General features: G+C 45.3%; 1 protein-coding gene and 1 pseudogene across 2 annotated transcripts in view; one reads left to right on the top strand and one right to left on the bottom strand.

Annotated features, from left to right (window-relative positions):
• The window catches only part of RAE1 (ribonucleic acid export 1), a 127,494-nt gene extending 109,448 nt beyond the window's left edge, over positions 1-18,046 (bottom strand). The window contains exon 1 of the mRNA XM_086932500.1: positions 17,919-18,046. The gene's annotated coding sequence lies outside the window, so the exon portion shown is untranslated. The remainder of the gene's footprint in view (positions 1-17,918) is intronic.
• A 360-nt stretch (positions 18,047-18,406) lies between these two features.
• LOC147706046 (high mobility group protein B2 pseudogene) lies at positions 18,407-19,801 on the top strand (annotated as a pseudogene). The gene has a single exon (XR_015297613.1). The product of XR_015297613.1 is annotated as a high mobility group protein B2 pseudogene (transcript).
• Positions 19,802-23,856: the final 4,055 nt, after the last annotated feature.

Below are 23,856 nucleotides of genomic sequence, written 5' to 3'. Positions count from 1 at the left end.
TGATAAGCTGCTATACATTCTAGCCAGCAAATGAATGATTTCGGGGGGTGCGCCCATAGCAAGTAATGTTGGCCAGAGCAATGTGTGTTCCACTAGATCGAACGCTGAGCTTAGATCGGCAAAACACATGAACAAATTCCCTTCCTTTGCTCTTGTGTACTTGCCGATAATAAGCTCAAGGTTCACACATTGCTCCATGGTTCCTATGCCCCTACGGAACCCGTACTGGATTGGTGACAGGACATTATTGTCCTCAACCCAGGACTCTAATCTTCCCAGAAGCACGCGACTCAGTATTTTTAGTGACGAGTCCAAAAGGGAAATTGGGCGATAATTACGTGCTTCAGCCCTTGAACCTTTTTTGAAAAGTGGCACCAAAATAGATTGACCCCATGAGGTAGGTAGTTCATCCTCAATAGCAGCATTGAAATAGCGTGTTAAAATAGGAGCCAAAAAATCAATCTTGGATTTAAAAAAGTCCACAGGTACCCCATCTGGGCCCGGGGCTTTCCCCCCCTTGCTTTTCTCTATAGCATCCCGCACCTCATTTAAAGATACTGAAAACAATAATTTCTCCCATTTAAAATTGATTGGCATTACAGTTAGAACATTAGAATCTGGGGCCAAAGTACAATTAAAAGAACAATCAGAGTTAAAAATCCCAGTGAAGTGTATGATCCAATCTTGACAGCTGACATGCGAAGTAAGTTCGGGAATGTTGTCATTCTTTAAGAACGGGCTGTTTACAGTGTCCCAGAAGAGTTTATGGTCTTTTGTTCCTGCAGCCTGATCTAATTTAGCCCATGCCTCGTCCTGTAGTTCTCTCTTCCGAGTGGCTAGTGCGATTTTGTAATTGTAACGCTCTTCCCTTATCTTACAGGGGTCTCTCGGTTTTGTATCTAGCGAGATTTTTAGCCTTTTTAGTGACTGGGCACAATTATCATCAAACCACACTGTCTTAATTTTCCTTGGCTCCCGTGATTTGCGTGTCAGTGATTTCTCGACAGTTTGTGTAATGATTAGAAATTTAGACAGCAAAGTTTCTGGGCTTGGTGTTGGGGATAGACAGTACTCCACTTCTCCATAGCAGTTAATAATTACATTGGTGACAATTTTAGCAGGGTCAACTTTTGTCCATTTCACCCTCATCCCATTTGGCCTTCCTACGGAGATGTCCTGAATAGGTTGACCATAGGAGTTCCTTTTTGACCCCCAGCCCAGTAATTCGACAGATACACTGTTGTGGTCACTGACCGTTTGTTCAATTACCCAAACATTTATATATATTGCAGAGCTGGATACGATGATGTGGTCTATAAAGGATTGGCTATTCCTTCCATGGAATGTTGGACATCTGACATTGTTTGCATTCGTATTACATTCAAGAAGTTCCAGATCATATTTGGCCAGTAGGTTATTCAAGGCACTGCCTAGGATGTTGTGCGGAAAATGATTGAAAACACAGGTAGTTTCCCTTCCTGAGTATTCCTCCCTATGGCCACAAGCCCCCTTAAGTGCATAAGTGCACGTTTTGATGTTAAAATCTCCGGCCCACAAGATTACAGCTGGTTTAGAGGAGCTTAATAACATTGCATCAATTGCCTGCTCGATATCAGAGATGAACAACCCCTGTCTATGGCTGGCGATGTTGTTGTAGAAGTTCACAATTATTAAGTCTTTATATCCATTATGGGCCACGCGCAAAACGGATGCATAATCTCCCAAGACTGCATGGTTACTGACCCAGAACTCGGTCAATGTTGTGGATAGCAGGGTCACTAACCCCCCCTTGGCGCGGCCAGCCTGTGAAGCCACAGCCAGCACGTTGAAGGAGGTATATCCCTCGACATATACTTCAGCTCTGTCCCAGGTTTCTTGTAGGCATATGATGTCGTAGCCTTGTTTAAGAAAGTCATCCCATGCGGGTGTATTTACCTTGGAAGCTAGGCCCGCTATGTTCCACGTGATGACCCTCAGTGAACTTTCCCTGGATACATGAGGTGGAGTAATTTCTGTTGTGGCTGTCGGTGGTATTTGGTCGCCTGGGTGGTTTACAACAGTACAGGTGCTGTTAACTACCGTAGACAGGTCGTTAGGGCTGATTATAGGGTTCTCTATGGGGGGTTCATTTGCAGGAGGGGTTTCAACCGGGCAGATGCGGGTGGTGTTGACTATCATGGTTAGATTATTTGAACTTAGAGCAGAAGTGTCTATATGGGATTCACTTTCTCCAACCGGGAGTCAGTCGTTTTCATCAAGGGAGTTAAACACCTGGAATCTGTTTGATGTTGGAACAGCGAATTGACCAAAGATGTTACTTCCAGACCCGATTGTATTGTGGTGATTGAGGTAGTTGGGGTTAGGCATTCTGTACAATTCCATAGGTGGTTGTGGAACATGCTGATTACTAAATACATGAGGGGTCGAAGGGTACAAAGGATGGGAAGGATACCCGGCTAATTGTACAGGTGCCTGCTGTACAGATGGGTAAGGTGTATTAGTTGCTCTAGGATGTTTAAAATTCTGCACCGGAGTCTTAAACCCCACCAGATTTCTATAAAAGTAATCCAAAGGAAACAGGGTTGTGTTGTATTCATTGTCAGAAGGGATGGGTGCGTTCAGGATGGAGTCTCGTGCCCATTCAGTGGTTTTGTAATTTATAATTACGCAGTCCCCGTTTATTTCCTTTTTGCTTGGGCCCACCCACCCTACTCTTTGAGTTGAGATAATCTGGCCTGCACCACTTAAGGGGAAACCACAATTATGGACCAGCCAGTATAAAATTTTGTTTTTGAGGGTTTCGCTGTTTTCGAATTGGGAGGGTTTGAGTTTTGGTACGTTGGCAAGGATTGCTACCAAAGGCCTGCTTTCTGGTGGGAGATTAATCACGACGGGGATAATATTATTATAGTAGCTACGCGCCGGTGGGTTCCTGCTTACTGGGGTATAGTCCTTGGGCACCTCCCAAGTTACTCTGTGAGAGGTGGATGAAGATGGGCCGTTGGAGACGCTACTTTGTAAATTTGTAGTTTTACCGGTAGGTGCTGGGGGATTCGTATTACTCACTGGTGGAGCCTGTGGTTTAGATACGGTATGGACAGTCGTTTTGGCCTTATTCCTGGTTGATACATTTGGGATGGGTAGGGTAGTTTGTGTAGTTTGTGGGCCTAGGTGTTCAAGGATGTCTAATTTGGCTAGGCCCAGTTTTTCCAGGTTTTCCACCTTTTTGCCTATTTGCTCAAGTTTGTCAATTAGGGGAGCAATGAGGAGCTTCATAGCATCCATAATTTGGACCAGTATAGACTCCATATTGACTGCAGGTCCTGGATTTGGCACCGGTTGTACACTTCCATTAGATTGATCTATGATGGGTGTTGGTAAAATGATCTTCTTTCTTTTGCCCTTTTGTTTCATACATCCCCTAAAAGGAACCTGTAGTTTCCTAATATGAGTGCGTCTGGTTCTACGATGGGCAGTGCCCTGGTTGGTTGTACTATTGTCGCTGATAATGTTGGCTAGATCTATTGTATGCATAGTATCTGCGTTGTCGCAGGTAATCAATGATACGCTAGGCGCAGTACTATGGCCCGGTTCCTCGGGTGGTGTAGCATCGATCTGTAGATTAGGGGTTAAGGACAGACGACTGTCCCTATCTTGGAGTATTGTGGGGGGTGTGGGAAGGTCTTCTGTGGGTGGGGGCACGGTTCCAGGAAGGCCTGTGTAAGATTGCATCAGAATGGAGTCGTTTGATAATGCTGTCATGTTGATGTTATATACAGTGCTATCAACAGGTTGCGGTGTGCGGTGAATTAGACAAGCACTAGGTGGTAGAGACAGTCGTCTCTCAGTGTTTTCGATGGCATTTGCTACCACTACAATTGTCTGTCGAAGCATGCGATCAATAGCAGTTAGCGTTGGTAACGGTGTTTTAGTTTGGGCAGTGGTCCTTGCAACAGAACGTGTGTTAATAGGCGTTTTTTTAACCATGTTCTTGGTGGTGGGTTTGGATGCAGTTGGAGCCATTTGCAATGTGTATTAAGTCACAAAACGTAGTACCTTGGTGGTCACTGCGAAATTGGCCAGGGGGTAGTGCCCAGCCCAGTCTCCTCAGGCCTCTGAGGGCCACAGAGGGCCCGCCCTTTGCCTGGGCTTAGCCCCGGGCACGGCCCCTCGCGCGGTCCCGCGACGCGGGAAGGCCGGCCCATTAAGCAGCGCCTCCGAGCGCCAAGCCTCTACGCGACTTCCGCTCGCGTCGCGGAGGCTGCTGGGACTTGAAGTCTCTGCTCCCCCTGCTCAGCTGCAGGCCCGGTGGTGGAGGGCTGCAGCGGGGGGAGGAGACAACAGGCAGCAGGCGCGGTGGAGGAGGCACTGGGTCCCCGTGCCGTGAGGCAGAGAAGTCACCTGGGTCCCTGGACGCTGACAGACAGGCTGGTAGATGGTCCGGCGAGCAGGTAGGCTCGCGTACTGTAATGCTGTGGCCGACACCCGCTCCCCAGCAAGGCCGGCCCCTTAAGCAGCGCCTCCGGGCACCAAGCCTCTACGCGACTTCCGCTCGCGTCGCGGAGGCTGCTGGGACTTGAAGTCTCTACTCCCCCTGCTCAGCTGCAGGCCCGGTGGTGGAGGGCTGCAGCGGGGGGAGGAGACAACAGGCAGCAGGCGCGGTGGAGGAGGCACTGGGTCCCCGTGCTGTGAGGCAGAGAAGTCACCTGGGTCCCTGGACGCTGACAGACAGGCTGGTAGATGGTCCGGCGAGCAGGTAGGCTCGCCTACTGTAATGCTGTGGCCGACCTACTGCCTACTCATTCTCCGTGACCTATCAGCAGCCTTTGACATGGTTGACCACCATCTTCTCAACAAGGCCCTACAAGAAAGGGGGTCCCGATGAGACCGTCCTCTGGTGGTTCACCTCCTTCCTCCACAACCGATCGCAAAGGATAAAAATCAAAAACGTTACCTCCGACCTTCACCCCGTCAACAGGGGTGTACACCAAGGCTCAGTGCTCTCACCACAACTATTCAACATATACATGGAAAACCTCCCCTCCATACTCAAAAATGCTAATATACCCTTCCACCTATATGCTGATGACACCCAGATCTATCTCGAAACCTCCTCCCCAGACGACATCCTAAGACTAAACAACACCCTAAAAGAAATTCAACACTGGCTCTCCCTAAACCACCTTAAACTTAATCAGGACAAAACAAAGATCCACCTCATATCAAACAAAGAAGAGAACCCACAAATTGCAGAATGGCTTAAAGCTTTGAATACTCTAAACGGCAATCTCACCCTGGCTAACTCCGTAAAATCACTAGGAATCACCCTGGACCCCAAACTGGACATGACCAAACACATTAAAAAATCTGAAAAGACTGCCTTCCTCAACCTGAAGCTTCTCTACAAGATTAAACCATTCATCCCTAACAAAGAGCTCAAAAAAGCCACCCAAGCAATGGTGCTATCCAGACTCTACTACGGTAACGCAACCTTAACCGGCACCGCTAAAACCCACCTAGTTCCCCTTACAACAACCCTCAACGCAGCAGCCACAATGGTCACTGGAATCAGGAAATATGATCACATCTCTCCGGCACTAAAAGAATTAAAATGGCTCCCAATTGATCAGCGGGCGTACTTCAGAACGGCCTGCCTCACACACAAAACCTTACACACAGGGAAACCGGACTACCTGGCCGCCAAGCTCAGGAGGGCAGGCCAGACAACTCCATCCTTCGCATCCCCATGAGAACATGCAAACAATCAACAGCGGCCAGGTCATTCGCGGGAAAGGCGCCAAAAATCTGGAACTCCATTCCAGCAGACAACAGAACGATCCTGTCCTTCACAAAATTCAAAATGCTCCTTAAAGCCCTCCTCCTCAATCGCTCAATCCCGAAGGGATAACACCCACCCCCACGCCTAACCCTATCCCCGTTACGTTCTGGCTCCGCACCAACTGACGCACCTCAGCCAAGAACCGAGGTTTCCTCAGGTCCCTTGAACTACCTCAGCCATGTTCACAACAAGGACACCTCAAGACTCTACTACTATCTTAAGAATAAGCAGCACTCGTGGACTTTGTCTGTTTAATACAGCTTAATTAAGTATCCCTTATGAATCTCTGTTGTAAAGCGCTCCGATACCCCCGGGTCAGGGCAGCGCTATATATAACTCCTAAAATAAAAAAATATATATATAAAAGACAAAACTGCAAGTTCGATAACAGCCAATGCCTGCACATCAGATGGGCAAGAGGAACACTTGGAATCTAGAGATCACATGCTTAGTTCAGTAAAGAAACGGCCTGCTGTGCTTGCCTCTCAAGAGAAGGAGGCAGACTACCTTATGAGGTGAAAACTTAAAGCAAACAACTGAGAAAATGTGGAAACAGTTGCTTTTTGAACCGTCATGACAACGGTCTCACAAAGAAAGGGAAGCATGCTCAAAATCAGAGTGCTCCTAAAACTTACTTGCAAGACTTGCACTGCGATCGCATTCATCGCTGTAAGTTTTGCAACACCCCGGAAATACTGCATGTTTATTTTGTCCACATGAAAAGAGCAAATATGCCAAACAGGATGCCAACCAAATCACATACTTCATTCAGTAAACACCAACTCAAACCTTGTGTGTGATAAATTGACTACAATCCACATGCATTTCAATAGAGTGCCAATGGGCCATAGAGATTCATAACCAGCCAAAAACTGCTGCCACGGGGGAAGAAGAATATATTGTGTCTGACAAAAAAACATAAATAAAAATGCCAGCTGCCACAAAAATTTACAACTGTGCCTTGCTGGCCACTTCGAATCACTGTTAAACAAGGAGACCACAGCTAACAGCTTGGATGGGAGAGATCCTGGAGATATTCCCAAGGCCATCTCTGGCACAGATGCATACATCAGTAGAAAATATATGGAGCAATGACCTACGGAGGGACCCCAACAATCCAGTACTGCACACAAGCCAATATAAGAGGAGCTCCACTGCTGCAGCAACAACACAGCCAACATAGCACTAGGTACTGATGTAGTGAATTTTCGGCACAACAAAAAACCTACCCACAGTACGTCTAAACCAAACAGGGGCTTCCAAGCGCCCCAGAAGTTCGATTTTACCACAGAAAGGTTCATCTTTGACCCTAACAAGCCTTTTTTGCACCAAAAAGAAAACAGCCAGGAGTACACTTTGCAGCCCACCAATGTATCAGTCCAGGGGGTAACATGACATCCTTAATAGGGGAAACTTTCTTAAAATGATCAACTCACTCTTCGGTATCTAACACATAACATCAAATGAGCTGTGCAGTATAAATTCTGTTCCGCCTTTGTAAAATAAAATATTTGCCTAGGAACACACAATTTGAGACCAGTTTACGGGTAAGTGCATAACAGTTAGGTCAAGTAGATTATTCAAGTCACTACACCTGCCGATCTGGCAACACTTTATGGTTTTTGGATGCCCGATTACCTTAACATGTAGTGACCTAAATACAATACTTCATCCTGTTTTGTTGGAACAAACAGTTGCAGAGGAAAAGCATGTGTGGGGTGTTCCCCCATTTAGTCAAACAATCTGGGAGGCAACCAAAAAGGGGAACGCCCATGCTCCATACTAGTAGCAGCAGCTTTACGACTTTAGAGCAGCTGCAAAGATTCAGATCATCCACACAAAACCACATATAGATCAGTTAATCGTGAAAGTATTATCGACTATGCCATACTGAACCTGGAGGCTTAGCACTTGATCAAAGACATGCGGGTGGTGCAGAGACTATTAAATGATCATGATCCACTGCAGCTCTCACTTTCTCTAACGGCCTTTCAACTTGTTCTACCACCTGGGAAATTTACACACATCCTCAACAATCAAAATTGGAATGGACACTGGTATCTACTATAACCATTGGTTATATTTGAAAACCCTCATAGACGCTCTGATCTTTATGATGCGGTGTATATCTATTATTCGCCCCTTATCCAGCGTCATGGCATAGTCATCGGGTAATCAAATAACGTGCTATATGCCTGCCTCACCCGAGGCAACCTCTGGTAAATGTAGAAGTGTCCAGAAATTACAGGGACATCAACAGAGGGAAGGTGTATAGAGCAGATAGAAAATAAAAACAGTGTCTCACCAAAAAGGAAATTTATTTTAAAGAGGTGGGCACTGTTGGTTAAAAGATGCGGCGATATATAGGGTAACCGAGTAACTGGATTACCATATGTCTCTATGAGTAGGTCGACATGTTTCAGCTCCTTCTGGCCCAGCCGGGTCTGTGGAGCATTCGTCAGGACAAATAAGACACAAGTTGTGTGGTACTCACACAACTTGTGTAGTTTCCAAATTTTAGTATGAAATTCTCATACTCAATTTCCTGCAATGTGGAAACATAAACAAACATCATCCATTCCATGAGTAGGTATAAACTGCATATTGCACAGATTAAACACTCATTTTATATTGCATAGAGCTTTCTTACGTGCAAACTATTGTGAGCACTAAAACAGTATTGATGTGAGAAGAGAAAAACAAGTGGGTCTGAGTCAAGGACACTGTATGTCAAATTTTAAACAAAATCTAGATATTAGCCTGGGTTACAGGTAACTGGTCTCCCCGGCAAGTCATGTGAGTTATTGGAGTAAGCGCTACAGATCTATGTGCTCTCACATAGTAGAGCTTGCTGAAACATGCAACTGTGTCAATGGTTAGAGCTGTTAAAATCATTATCACGACTATGCTTTCGGTCGATGGTTATAACTTAACAGTTCTATATTCCAGGTGGGTTTTCAGTGGTATTAGTAAGAAGAATGTGGAAACACTAGAGTAATTCCGCTATTCTGTGTTGGACTCATGAGATGCCTTATTCTTTTTTTGTATTGTTGTAGTTCGACAACGTGTCGAAATCGGAATGGCAGTCTTACCCTCCGAAGTTAGTCTCGAGTAGAGGTATCGATAGTGTGTGTAAAATATTAGGCAAAATGCCCTTCATGCATACCATAGTTAACCGGTCACACAAGGGCCATAATGCATGCACTGAAACAGTGAACAATTAATCATGCGTATTACAAACATGTACCCAGCTTAAATACCTTTTGTTGGAGTAAAGTTCTCATCAGGGTGCTTAGGGTCACATTATATGGTCCATGCTAGGGTAGTAAAGACATAGAATATTGCTAGCAGGGCCCCGCTTTGCATATTAGTCGAGAAATCTTACCTGCAGTCTTCTTACTTAAAACGCCATTCTTACCCACGTGAGGGAGATCGCTATGCTCCCTGTGCTGACTCTGCCCCTGGTTGAGGCGGGGCCACTCCTCCCGGCCTTTAACTAGTGGCATAGAAATAGACGAGGGACTGGTTTTGAGCAAAAATTGTACCTCAAAGATGGTTGCTATTAAAGTAAAAACTGAAAACTTTATTGATACCATCCCCAAGCGTAGCGCTCAATGGTCTTTTTTATCATCTTATAATCGTTTTATGCCCAACTGTGCTCTCATAGATCTTTTTAGATAGGTCATTCTAATGTTACTATAAAACATTGTCAGCAAAAGGAATAAAATCTAATTTACATAAATTAAATGTAGTCTGACTGTCGATAGTACTATAATTGTAAAGTTCCAGCAAGCTATTTTGGGTGATCGCCAGTATCTAAAAGACGATGTGTGATAAAATGTATTGCCATTCGAATCAAGCTTTAACAAGTGTCTGAGGTAGGTACATGAAATCTGCACATGTGAGCACTATCGCGCTTATGCTAATCTTAAACACATAGATAAATTTGGGCACATGATCCTGTGGGGATACTATCTACAGGAGCAAGATGTGCCGTTTGCATATTTTTTTTGAGTAGTCATACTCACCATAGAATGTATCAACTGGGTGAAAAGATCGAGCATCCTCCCCTTCATGTTGACAGGGTGAGCAAGTGCAAGTCCAATTTAATAGAACTGATGCCATGGGATGTTATCGTTCATCCCTGTTATGTGGGTTCTGAGACGATTCACCCACCTTTGTTCCTTTTCGAACAATATCTGTTCTGCATTGTTGTTTTTATCATGGAGCATTTCCAAGACAGTCCATCTTAGTTCATCGCATGTGTGTCCTGCTTCAACAAAATGAGTACAAAGCTTTGTTGTGTTTTTCTTAAGTCTAATGTTACTCCTGTGTTCTCCTATTCGCAATTTCACCTTTCTACAGGTCATCCCTACGTATTTTTGTTGGCAGGGGCAGGTGACTAAGTATACCACATGCGTGGAATTACAGTTAGTGTGTTGTCTTTGGGTCCAAACCAAGGTATCAGTGAGTTGTAAGGTTTTTGTAGTGTTGGTGAATTTACAAACTCCACACATCCCACAGGGATAATGGCCGGTTACGGGGACCATATTCACATCTCTGATGGTGGACTTGATTAACTTTTTCCTTGGACGTGTGTGAACTAGCACATCTCTTAGATTCTTAGTCCTCCTATTTGCAAATCTTGGTTTAGGCCAGTTGTATTTGCCCGATGTAATAATCCGCCAGTTCTTCCTTATCAATTTTTGGACATCATAGGTTGCTGGACAGTAGGTGGTAACACAGGTTACAAGGTCTTTGATTGGTTCCTTATGGTTGCTTTGTAGAAGACATTCTCGAGGCTGGTGTTTAGCCGTTTCTTGCACTTGGAGATTACTGAAGGTGTATAATCTCTAGCCAGCCACAATATATTATAAGGAGATGGTCCTCAGAAAATGATATTCACCCCGCAGTACATATCCAGAGGCAATGCAGACACTCAACAGATCAAACATACTAATTCTTGTGCAGCATATCCCCTCATTGTCATTCATCAAAAACGAAGATATAATAAGGTCATAGTTTGACTCCATAGGCTTAGAAAAATCAAGAGAATAGACAATAACATGGCAAGACGACAACACATCAAAAAAGGTGTTAAACGAAAAAAAAACAGTTCTTGGAATGTGGGATCTTAGTACAGACGATGGAGAGAGAAACTATCCACACATTCTAAGTCAACTTTCCAAATAGTTGAAATTAAGGGACCCTGAATGGAACAAGGAGGGCCGAAAACAATCCAACTTATATTAATCACAACATCCAGTATTGGCTAAAAGTATGCTAAAGAGTCATCACCACCCAGAGCCTCACTCAAGACTATAAAACTGACTCCACTAACTGGGATTGGATCACCACCAGCCTAACCCAAGGGAATCCAAGATGCTTCGAGCACAATGCATACCAAGGTCAGGAGTGCGAAAAACACTTCCAACATAGTGACCTGGAATGTGACGGGAATCACTAAGATTCTACAGAGCGAGGACATACTAAAATGTTTGGGCAAAGCAAACATCCGTCTTCAAGAAACATGGTTGCTAACATCCAGGTACGCTGAATATCATAAGCCTGCTAAAAAAGATCCATTTATTTGGGAGACTCCTGGGAAGAGAAACAATCTATGTTAAGCACTCAGTAGGACTGTCCTTCCTGGAAATAAATAGCATATCGAAAATGCTTCAATGAGACATTATAAAAGTTCTCAGAGGCTCCAAAGAATCAGTCAACACTAATCATTAATGTTTACTTTAATGTCCATGGAACCAACACGCTAGAAAAACTAGAAATCCTGATTGGGCATCCAGAAACATTAGCAGCCACTCACATGGACACCGGAATGATCCTGCTGGAGGATTTCAATATGCACCACCAGGGAGAAGACTGAACAAGCACCAGGGCAAGTAGCGCAATAACTCTGAGATTTAATACCTTTCTGCAGACCTATAATCTGGAATCAGCACAGAGTACAGCAAAACAGTACACCAAACCACAATTGACTTCGACTTCCTGAGTCATGGTCCAAGTAAAGCCAATGTGAACTACAATGTGATCCAACAGGCAGAGAGCAACCGTGCCACCCTACTTGAAGCAGACGACCGTATTAGCCATACCAACCAGCAAACCACTACCCACACAGGAAAGAACAAAAAGTTGAAGAACACTTTAAACTCCTGCTAAGGATTAAATGGTCAACCATGTCTACAGGGAAGTTTGAGGGATGGATGAAAAAATGGGATGATTGGGTTTCAGAGCAGCAGAAGTAGGAAATCATTAACGGCTGGCCGAGTCTGGTACTGGAGCTGTTTATGCTCCTAAAAAGGAACAGCCCAGACAAAATCAAAAGGGCAATGAATTACAGGATGGGATTGGTGGCAGAGAGGGACAAAAAAGCATGCAGAAATTAAGGTTGACACGGAGGGCAAGCAACAAACCAAAAATCACCATTTCAAAGGACCAGCTAACTATTGCGGTAAAGAAGCACAAGCAACTAGTATGGGGCACAGGAGAAAAAGACATGAGACCGAGTGGATCAAAAATGTTAACGTAACTGCAACCAATAAACACCAACAATTCTGGCAGTAAGTCAACACCTTATGCCACAGGAAGGGCAAAAGGGGAAACTCTGTACCAGCAGGAACACGGATTATACATGTTACGTCCCTTTATACCCAACCCCAAGACAAACCTTCCTTATACAATTTATTATCCACATATAAGGCAGAGGAAGTAGAGGAAGCAAGACTAGCGGTACCTACGGTTCTTCCAGCACTGACCGATCAGGAAGTCAACATGGTCCTGAAATAATCAGAAAGGGTAGTGACCTGGCCCAAACGGCCGCCCAGGGTCATTAATTAGAGAAGCAGTTCTAGGACTCAGTGGTTGGTTGCCCCGCTGTACGCCGAATGCAGAGTACGCTAAGATGTCCCAGACTCATGGAAGGACTTCCTCCTGCAGCCCATTTTTAACAAGGGCGAAAATATTGACCAAAAAAACTACAGGTGAAGAGCGCTGCTGAACTTTGAGGGGAAAGCCTATGCTAGTATACTTTAGAAAGAGCTAGCTAACCGGGCCTCCACTGAGGGCTTGCAGCCCTTTTACCAAACAGGATTCCAAGCTGGAGGATCAACAGTGGACAACATTGTCGCCCTCTCTTATCTAGTTCACCAAGCCGTCACTCTTAACACGTCACCGGTTTTTCTTTGTTTCATTGAGTACATCGCCATCTTTGACCTTAGCGCTGGGACACTCCATTGGAGTAACCCGGCTCTCTATAATATATAATCCGGAACATCTGCAGAAATAAGAGAGGTGGAACATTTGTTCCAAATTATTGCGGGTCATCATGTCACTTTATATCGGGACATGGGTATGGGTCAAGTTCTCAGGGGATAGAGAAACAGCAAAAATTACCACTAACTGAGGGTTAAAACAGGGGGGCGTGCTTTCCCCAATCTTATTTAAAATATAAACAGCTGACCTAGACTCAGTATTATTCCTCGCCAACATACCCACACAGAAGACTAGAGACAGGAAAATTCGACTCATGCAATATACAGATGACCTCGTCCTTGTAGATCAAACTAAAGTGCGGCTACAGAAGGCGCTGAACACTTAAAATATAAAGAACGTACTCGCGGCCAATGCACGCAACACTAAAATTTAGATTTTTGGGCACCACCAGAAAAAAAGGGTTATGAAATGGAGGCGCGGGTCACAGAGGTTCAACTGTGTACAAAACTGCAACTATCTTGGGGTTTGGCAGAGTGAAACTGGAAAACCAAACCTGCAGCTACAAAAGATGAAGATTAAAGGAAAGATGGTCACACACACCCTCTTCAAACTAAATAATACTATTGACAGTCCAACGACCGGAGCTATTAGAAGGGTGCTCAGGGCAAAAAACGTTTGCCCTTGGTAAACTACTCACAACAGGTATGCTGGCTACTGAACTTGATAAGATGCAAGGCACAAGAAAGTGTTTCAACTGGCCACCAGATATTACCAACTAAACACCTATCTAATCAGCTATCTAATCAGCTATCTAATCGGCAATAGAAAAGCAACTGCACCTCTCCTCACGTGAAATGGACACTAAAGCACTATCAGCAAGGGATCTACATGTTTACCTAATGACACCCCGCCCCCCCCCCAAAAGAAAAACATGCAAATCACATCTTTCCAAAGCATTGGGAAAATGTGGTTTAATTCATATACTATTGGCAAGACTCGTGCAACTTCAAATTAAGGACCTGAACCGGTCTGGAAATTAATTAATATAGTAAATGTTGCAGACTGATTGACAACAGGTGGGAAGCTCTGCCTCAAACTATTTTGTTTTCCGGCACTGAATTTCGCCTAGAAGAAACCCAGTAATAGCAGAAAACTTTACATGTAGCGCTATTCTACTTTTACTAGACTATGAAACTTAACGGATGTCTTAGTTTTATACATTGATATAAAGGACTAGAACATTCATTGGTAGGATTTGTGTTTGCACTTATCCAAGTTTCTACTCCCACACCATCCTCCAAGAGCAAGGCTTGACTGTTCAACCTCACCACCCCCTGAAAGTCAAAGCCTAAAATCATATTTTGAAATTAAGTGAACTCAGTCACGGTACCACCTAGATACTGTGGTTCAGGGACAAAAGTCATTATTTCTCCAAAGGATTGTCCAGCTCCCCATGTTCCATAGGGCGTGGACCAAAAGCCTGATCTCAAGGATTCAAAAAATACTGGATTGAAATACTTGAGAATCCAGACTTTTTTCAAGAAAATCAAGAATTTACAATTAATCCTTGCGACGATAGCCCATCATCGCAGATGTTATTTTGAATAGTATTATTATGAACGAGACTTAATTTAGTGTTTCATATGGCGATACTTCTGCCATTCCCAAGTGTTACAATGAGATATGTGACATGTTATGGTACTCGACTAACCCCTGACCAACAGAAGGAATAGTGAACAGTATTGAAAATGTGATCTGCAGTCTACTACAATGCCAGTGGCAAGTGTTTAACTTATAGGCTATTGCGCATAATGGAAACATTCCTCTTTCCCAAAGAATAGCCCCGTCTTTCTCTGACTGACTGAGCAACTAGTTCTTCTGACAGCGCGGGGACACACTGACAGTGTAACCAGGCGCTATACAAACTCAGAAATAAATAAATAAATTCATGACATAACACTGTTTGGTGGGCCCACCTCCAACCCAGAAGGCGCTAGAACATATGTCCTTGATTTTCCATACATGAACTGCTCTGCCTTTCATGTGGAGAAGTAAAGATTCTCTGCTCTTTAAAACCAATACCTCTGAGTGGGTATTGACCTTATTGTGTGTGATTACTCAAGTTTCAAAGTGTATCCAACCTCTAAACCCGGGGTCTCCAACCAGTCGATCGCGAGCTACTGGTAGCTCGCCGAGACCCTGCCAGTAGCTCGCGCTGCATTGTGCTAAATGTGCCTTGTCATGTAGCAATTATTCCAAAGCCATTGTAATTACCCCATAAAATGTATTGCCGTTAATATTGTGGATTATAATTATTTACGCAAGACTAAGCGCTTAATTTGCTTGTTGTTTATAACCCGCCCGCCCCGAACAGTCCCTGCACGTTTACAGAACCCGCCCTCACCCAAAGCAGCTGCTAAGATTGGCCGGCAGCTTAGCTGGGGTGGGCGGGGTGAAGAGCATGATGACGTTCCCCCTACGTGATTGGGGTCTCGTGACCCTCTGTAAGTGTCCGCTGCCTCTTCCTCGCAGGCACCGCGCTGATCAGTCACCAGTGCGGCACTGCATCAGGCGTGGCAGGGCAAAGCAGCAGGTCACGCAAGCAGTAGATTAGAACTGCTGGGACCCGCACCATCTGCCTTCAGGTCAGCCTGCCGCCTTCTATCAACCGAGCAGCAGGTAGGTCTCTCGGAGGTGTAACTTTTAATTCACATCTAGTGATAGCTTTTACTTGTCACACTGGAGGCGGGCACGCGTTGCAGGGTGTGTACCCGCTCCATGAACCCTTCTCTGGCTCAATCCGTCTCTGCGAGCCAACGCATTGTGTGCTGAAATGTGGGCCCCAAATCGATGCCTGCAGAGTCAGCCAGGGTCAGGGGTGCTAATTAATTTCTGTGCAGCTGGTTAGTCATGTAATGAAGTGTTAAGTTGTAAATGAGTGAGTGTTGCACCCCAAAGCTCTGTTCCGGTGGTGGTGCTTTAGGTCGGATATCTGTTCCTGAATACCAAGGCTGGGTGGTGCTGAAATGAATCCACCCTGCCTCAGATCGGCAAGTCGGGTCTTTGGCTGAGGCCAGTTGGTGAGCCGTGTTTTTTTTGTCTGCTCAATCTGTCCCAGCACGAGGTGTGCCCGCCCTTGGCTCCCTCCAGGTGTGACAGGCCAGAAGGAGCGGATGTAGACAGAGGGTTCTTGTTCAGGCCAGTGATGCTTGAATTGAGTGGAGGGGAAAGACCGTCCTAGAGTGGCATAATTTGTACCTGGGTCAACAGTGATTGTGCAAGACTCAGTTTCCTTTCCTTCAGGTGTAACGTGTGCAAAACAGTGTTTCCATCAGCGGTTTTAATTTCATAAGCCACTTCATCACCGGTAAAAGCTCGGCCCTGAGCAATTCCTTAATTTTTTTCACAACATATCTACAAATGTTTCCCCATTAACAGGCACGGACACGAACCCTCCACCACGTGTACAAAAGCAGAGGGACTCAGAGTAAAAAGGCTAGCTGCCTCTGTGGTGGGCAGATATTGTGGCACAGAGGGCAGAAGGGCACAAAAAACCGAGTCGGACAGAGAGCAGAAGGGCACAAAAAAGGAGTGGAACAGAGGGTAAAAGGGGCACAAAGGCAAGGGAAAAACGAGTGGGACAGAGGGCAGAAGGGCACAAAAAACGAGTGGAACAGAAGGCAAAAGGGGCAAAAAAACGAGGGAAAAACGAGCGGCACAGAAGGTAGACGAGCAGAAAAACGAGTAGAACAGAAGACAAAGGGGCACAAAAACGAGGGAAAAACGAGTGGCACAGAAGGCAAAAAGGGCACAGAAATACTGGAAAAACGAGTGGATTAGGGGGCAGCGAGGGGAACAGAAGGGAAAACCGGGCAGAGATACTGGGGCAGAGAGGGGTACAGAAGGAAAGACCGGGCAGAGAGAGCACAGGCCAGCGAGGGGAACAGAGGGAAGAAAAAGGGGCACGGAACACGTTGATTTTGAAGCTATTATTGTGAAACATCGTAAAGTGGTTTGACAACACAAATCCAAAGTCAATCCTTTCAGTGTTTCTAGGGAACTTTTAAGTATTGTGTTCCAACCACAGTATGGTGGGCTTAGAAGAAAATAGGTTTTTTAACCTTAACGTCAATGAAACTGGGCGTGGGAGGTTTCTCGGAAAAATGCGCGAGTTGCTTGGGGTTTGGTAGCTCACGACGATTTTCACTGACCAGAAGTAGCTCTCACTACACAAAAGGTTGGAGACCCCTGCTCTAAACCCACTACTGCAGCCTCTTTAATTTGGAAGTAACTTGTCTTGGCGGTCTGAGTGCAAAAGTACTTGCAGTCGTTGAACACACCCAACATTACCATATGACCAAGATAAAGAATTATCCAATACACATGAAGACAAACATAATCACGAATGATGACAATGTTTGCCATGCATTACACCTTGTGAGCTGTGCCGTTGCAATTTTAGCAGAGAGTGTTACCGTCCGACTGGAGAGTAATGAGTCTGTCGGTCAGGTAAGGATAAACAACTGAGCTTACAAGGCTGAATAGAATGTGCATTAATTAAACCTACATCTCTTCATAATGTAAAACGGTGAACTACACCGTCTGAGAAAAATCCAGCCTTTGGACCAGATTAAATAACGTGTTGTATGCTGTCAAACCACAGGGGGAGGGGCATTTCCCCACTGCTGCTGTCAGAATCAGAGAAGGAGGGCCTGCACGCTTCTGGCGCCAAGCAAGGTGTGGAAGCAGGGGGCTGTCACCGAGTGTGCTGTCACAAGAGGCATCTCGGAGTAGACGTTCTTCGTTATCTAACCCTGCCCTGTTCCGGGCTCTTTCAGTCTACACTCACCGCACACGGCTCCCCGGAGGACAACAAGCACTCGCTCACACCGCTTGTCTTGGCCAGAAACAGCACACTGACACTCTCAGACAGTTCCTTTGCACTTCCGCTTCCGGTTAGTGCCGGCGAGGCAGGACGTCAGGGTGAACGCCATGAATCCAGTGGCCATCTTAGTGTAACAGTGCTCCCGTGAACTTTAACTTGGCGACTGAAAATAAACCAGAGTTACATGAACACATTATTCTCACCTAGGTCTTAATATATATGTTTTATTTATTTCACGAGTATACCATTTTAGATACTTCGGTCCCCCATAACAAAACAATTTTTTTTTATAATTTTAAAAAATCGGTATTACTGCAACATGTGAAATATGTCAGTATTTGCGCAAGTTTCATAAATAGCCTCACAGACACGGCAGATGGATTCTTTATGAGAGCGAAGAATGCGTTCCAAGGCTAAACTTCCGGTGCGTCTCTCTTTTCCGGAACCCTACGTCTACCCACCCACTTCCTTTGTATTGTGTTTTCGACCCGCAGTTTCCTCATCGCCGGAGTTCTAAGCACACCGGCTTTTTCGCCTAAGCTGGGGGCACTGCAGGACAGGCTCCCTCCTTCCCTGCAGTCGCCATGGGTAAATCGGAGAAGCCCCGGGCGCGCATGTCCCCCTTCTCCTTCTTCGTGCAGGCCTGCAGGGCGGAGATCCGCAGGAGACACCCGGAGGCGCGGGTGAGCGTGGCTGTGCTCTCCCGGGCCTGCAGCGAGCGGTGGCGTAGCACCACAACCCGGGAGAGGGCGATGTTCGAGCACCTGGCCCAGGGCGATAAGGAGCGCTGGGAGCGAGAACGAGGGGGTGCGGTGCCCGCCCGTGTCCGGCCCCGCAAGGACCCCCACGCCCCCAAGAAGCCGCTTACCGCCTTCTTCCTCTTTGCCTCCTCGTACCGGCCTAAGCTCAGGGCAGAGTGCCCCGGCTTGTCCGTCCCTGAGCAGGCCAAGAGGCTGGGCCAGAAGTGGTCCCAGCAAAGTCCCGAAGCACGGCGGCCGTTCGAACTCAAAGCCGCCGTCCTGAAGGAGAAATACGAGGCCGAGGTAGCGGCCTACCAGAGCGGGGTCCTGGGCCAAGGGGAGTCGCTTAAAAAGGGCAGCCCCGGGGAGGGCGACAAGAGTGAGGAGTTGGGTGTCCAGGACATTCAAGGGCTTCATGAGAGTCCACAGAAGGACGAGGTACATGCAAAGAATAGTGGTGGGGCTGACGAAGCACGCAGGACGGAGGGACCCCACACCAAACGTTCTCATGCAAAGCGTGGGATCGTGAAGCACGACCTTGAGACGCACCACAGTGTGGGATCCATGTGCGAGGTGACAGACAAGGTCCAGGTGGATGCTTGCCAACCTGGGTCCATGGATATGGAGAAGCATTCGACAGAAGCTCACTGCAGCGAAGAGGGAGAGGCGCGGAAATATCAGGAGGTGACACCTGCTATACAGGAGATTCAGGAACTCCGTGATGATGAGCTAGTCGACCACAGTGTGATGGGGAATATGAAAGGGATAGCAACGAAAAGAGAGCCTGAGGAGGAAGAAGATTGGGGAGAGGATGAGGAAGAGATGGAGGAAGACACACTTGTTGAGGATGGGACTTGAGTCTAGGAATGCCGCAGTTCTTTTTCATGGTCATGTATGTTATGTTTTAGCGGTGGTAGGTTTAATGAATACACTGCCCACCTTGAAATGATCCAAGGAGAAAAATATACCCATTTACTCTTAGTACTAGCATCTGTTATATCTGCATGAAAAGGGATTGGTGGTGTGATGTCGCCGTTGTTTTACGTCTTTGTTGAAACCTCAAACGTTTTTTACTCCTTTTTTATAATAAAAGTTTGATTGAATACAGTTTATTTCATTTTATTCATAGTAATACATTCAAACAACTGCGTCACTCCTACTGCCTATCAAAGGCAGTAAAGAGTGATTTTTATATATAGCGCTTAATGCCTCTAGTGAGGCGTTGAGTGCTTTATGGCGAGGAGCACACGACTCTGGAACCGAAAATTATTGCAGATTTTACATTTTAGGCTTGTCTTCACAAAGAGGTAGATGTGAAGAGTAACGGGCTCAATGGCACCTCGTTTTGGTAGCATAGTTGGGTTTGTAAGCTAGATCAGTCTGAGGAATAGAAAGTGATCATTAAAACCATATTAACATCTGGGCGGGAGTGAGGCAGAAATGACGTAAGCAGTTCAAACACTATCACGGGTGCTACCAGGAACCATCCTGCTGGGTTTTATTAATACGGTTGGATAGTCTAGACTTGTGATTAGGAACCGCTTTACTGTGTAAGTTTGGTAGTAGTTAAGACCATGTTACCTCTTCCCAGTATTGTGGTACATGTAGGCAGAACTAGCAAAACAATATGTTAAATCTTCTCTCAGAATTACAATGCAAATGGACTAAGTTTAGAGGAAGCTATCCGACTGTGGTGGGTGATTCCAGTGATGATCGCAGGAGGGAAGAAGCCTCTGTGAATATACTAGCCTTTAGATTTTATTTGAAGGCAGGCATGTTAGATTGGTGCCTAGGATACGGGCAGAGCGAGGTCAAGGGGTTGCTCTGTCTCAGAGTCTTCTGATTGAATCGCATGAGGGCGAAGTATATCATCAGCTTTTGAAAATAAAATAGGACAAGAATTTGCATGTTACTAACATTAAACACTGTAGTTTAAACCTTATTCCTTGTGGCAATGAAAATAACTAATACTACACTGAACCAGGACTCAGTTTGCAAATCTAGGAAACCTTAGCTAAATTAACTACTTAACGTACCATGTGCTGCTTTAAATCATGCCAGCTTAGGCCTCAAAATCCACTCGCAATAGCGAGTGAGATTGTATCAGGTCGAGTTATTTTTTTTTTTAGCATTTACTCGTCAGTGCTGGTGAGTTAACTTGAACTGAAAGGAACAGGTGTACTGTTCATTCAGAAAGTGAATGAGCAATTAAGACGACTTTATCTTGTTTTTGTCTGGACACATTTGCTGACTGTTCAAGGACAGTGGGCAAATGTCAGTTCGTCTTTACTAATTGTTGCTCATCTGTTAGAAATTGTGTTTAATTTTCTTTCTCTTATTATAGTTAGTGCTTTTTGTCAAGTTATCTGACAATAATTGTGAAACAAAAGGCTGTAAAATGTCAGGGCTTTTTCTAACACAACATGTAAACAGTTTGTAAATAAATGTACAAGTATTTCAAAATATATCCGTAATTATGATATAACGTTTCTTGTAATTCAGAAGTGTGATGCAAACAAATACTTACATAGGGGCAAAACAAATCGGAACACTTTACCTGGTGTTATGCAAATGACAAATTTGCAGAAAATCGATTTCCAGACATTGTATACTGTATAGTTTTAAAACAACACGTCAGTGGGATGTTTTGTGACCATTTCAATATAAAATCTGCTGATTGCAAATGACAATGTGCTGCTACTTTATGCTTTAGTTATGTATTTATTAAAAGTGACAGTTTTTAAACATCATTTGAGGGACATTCCTGCCCCCACGCTGATGACAATGCTGTTAATGAACTGAGGCAAGTCAGTGGTCATGTGTATCTTATATATGACTAGATTTGTATTTATATATGTAGCAAATGTTTAGTCTATTAAACCAAACAAGTTTTTTTATAACGCAGACATGCTGAACTAGTGTATTTGGAGTTGCTTTCATGTGGTAAAGAGGAAAATGGCGACTCAGTGAATTAAAATACTTGCCCATGATCAGATAATTTGAAACCAGTTTATGGGTCAAGAGCATTATGATTCGGTCGAGTACATTGTTTAACCCATTCCATGACTTGGACGTAATGGTTATGTCCAAGGCTGTGGTGCTCCAATACCAAGGACGTAACCGTTACCTCCAAGGCCCACTATTTAGAAATTCCTCTGCTGCGTACAGCAGAGGGATTTCCCTTCAGGTTCGAGGGCTGGGCAGAAAGCTCACTAGGCACCGGGGATTGTTTTTAAGAATTTTATAATAGATGGGTGGGGCTGCCCATGATGGGCATGCTAAAGAAGCAGTCTTTCTGCCCCTCCTGGGAGGTGGATGGGGTTATTACCCCTAATCTGACACTTGGAGAGGCAGGCAGCCCACTAGACAACAGCTTCTTTTTTCCTATCTAAAAGAGGGGTGGGGGCTGCCTATAATGGACATGCTAATGTCCCTCCACCCCACCAAAACAAGTCCTTCTACCCCCCCTGGGGGCAGATGGGGGTTATTAGCTCCAATCTGCAAACCAGGGGGGTGGGGGCAGAAAGACCACTAATTTGGGATTTCGTTTTTTTATCATAAAAGGGATGGGGGCTGCCCACAATGGGCAAGGCCATTCCGCCACACACAATTATAATAAGCATTGGCATAGCTAATAGATCTCGCCTTTGGGGCCGTATAAGTATGTATTTATGCAGTACAATATCCTTGGTGCAACAACATCAACTGGTGCATGGCTAAACACTTATAAGGTCCCAAAGGTGAGCTACAAGAACTTTTAATAAGTGTCTCGTAAGCGAAACACATGTACTAGCATGTCTTAGCGAATGCTTTTGCAGGCTCAACCCTAAAAATAGGTATGACGAACGCTGACAGAGAGAAGGGGCGTGGAGAAAGCAGAAGTCGAAAGTGCAAGTAGAAGGTTGGCAAATGAGGGGAAGTCTCAGAGGTGGGATGAGGAAGACCCAGGTGGTGGTTTAAGAGAGGAAATGTGTGAGAGAGGAAGTAAAGAATGGCAGCTTGAGGAGAGAAGAGAAGGACACAAGTAGAGGAATTAGCAGAAGAGGAAAAAGAGGGAAGTAGTGCACAAGGAGGCAGAGACTGGACAAAGAGCGGGGGAAGAATAAAATATGGAGAAGAGGAGAATTTGACGAGATTAGGGGAAGTCGTGTGTTACGCTGGGGCTTGTGATCCCAGTTCGAAGGCTTCTACTTGTTTGTGAGTGCGCACATTTTATTTTTAAACTTAATTTTTGTTTTAATTCAGTGTTTTAATACTTGCTGGTTTGCACACATACACTTGTGGTAATTTCTCCCCTTGCCGACCCGCGGTGCCCGTCTGTAAGAGCAGGCCCGCCTACACCTGGGTCAGTGTTCTAGTCCTCATGCCCACCTAGACGTTAAAAACCACACTGGCGCGCAGCGTGTGTTACGCTGGGGCTTGTGAGCCCAGTTTGAAGGCTGCTACTTGTTTGCAAGTGCGCTATTTAGAAAAATAAAAGAATCGTGTCTTTGAAGAAATCCAGTGATGTCGACTCTGCTTTCTCAGTAGAACCTGGAAACATTACTATTGTCAAACAACCAGTGCATGATTGTTGGCTTGATAGATATTAGGACATTACATTGGCCCACATATCATTTTTGATTGTCTTGAGTGTGCTAATTTTATTTTAAAACTGAATTTTTGCTTTAATGCTGTGTTTAATACTTGCTGGTTTGCACACATACATACACTTGTGGTAATTTCTCCCTCGCCGACCCGCGGTGTCCGTTTTTAAGAGCGGGCCCGCCTACACCTAGGTCTGCGTTCTAGTGCTCCTACCCACCTAGACGTCAAAACCACGCTGGCGCTTGTGTGCCAAAGGCAAGCCCGTCGGCGCAGAGTGCGTCCAGCGCCAGGACCCCTGGTCGTTCCAGGGTTCAAGCATATTCCAGCAATGCACTGTTGAAGCTTGGTGGTGAACGCTGCTGAGACTGGGACATTTTCAGTATGGAGGGTAAGATGGGAACGTCTATCTGCACACTACTTGAAGGAGGTATTTGATAATATGCAGATTGGGGGGGGAGATGGGGGAGCGGAGGGGGAGAGTCAGGTGGAATCTTTGGTCAAGGACCATACACCTCCCACCTTTAGAAATCAAGGGCCGACAACAGGCTCTGTGGCTACAGGCGAAAATAGTCTCC

Source organism: Lissotriton vulgaris, chromosome 7 (genome assembly GCF_964263255.1).
Source record: "Lissotriton vulgaris chromosome 7, aLisVul1.2, whole genome shotgun sequence".
NCBI classification, from domain to species: domain Eukaryota; kingdom Metazoa; phylum Chordata; class Amphibia; order Caudata; family Salamandridae; genus Lissotriton; species Lissotriton vulgaris.
The sequence above is the reverse complement of the archived record's forward strand: the minus strand, read 5'-3'. Positions and strand labels throughout refer to the sequence as shown.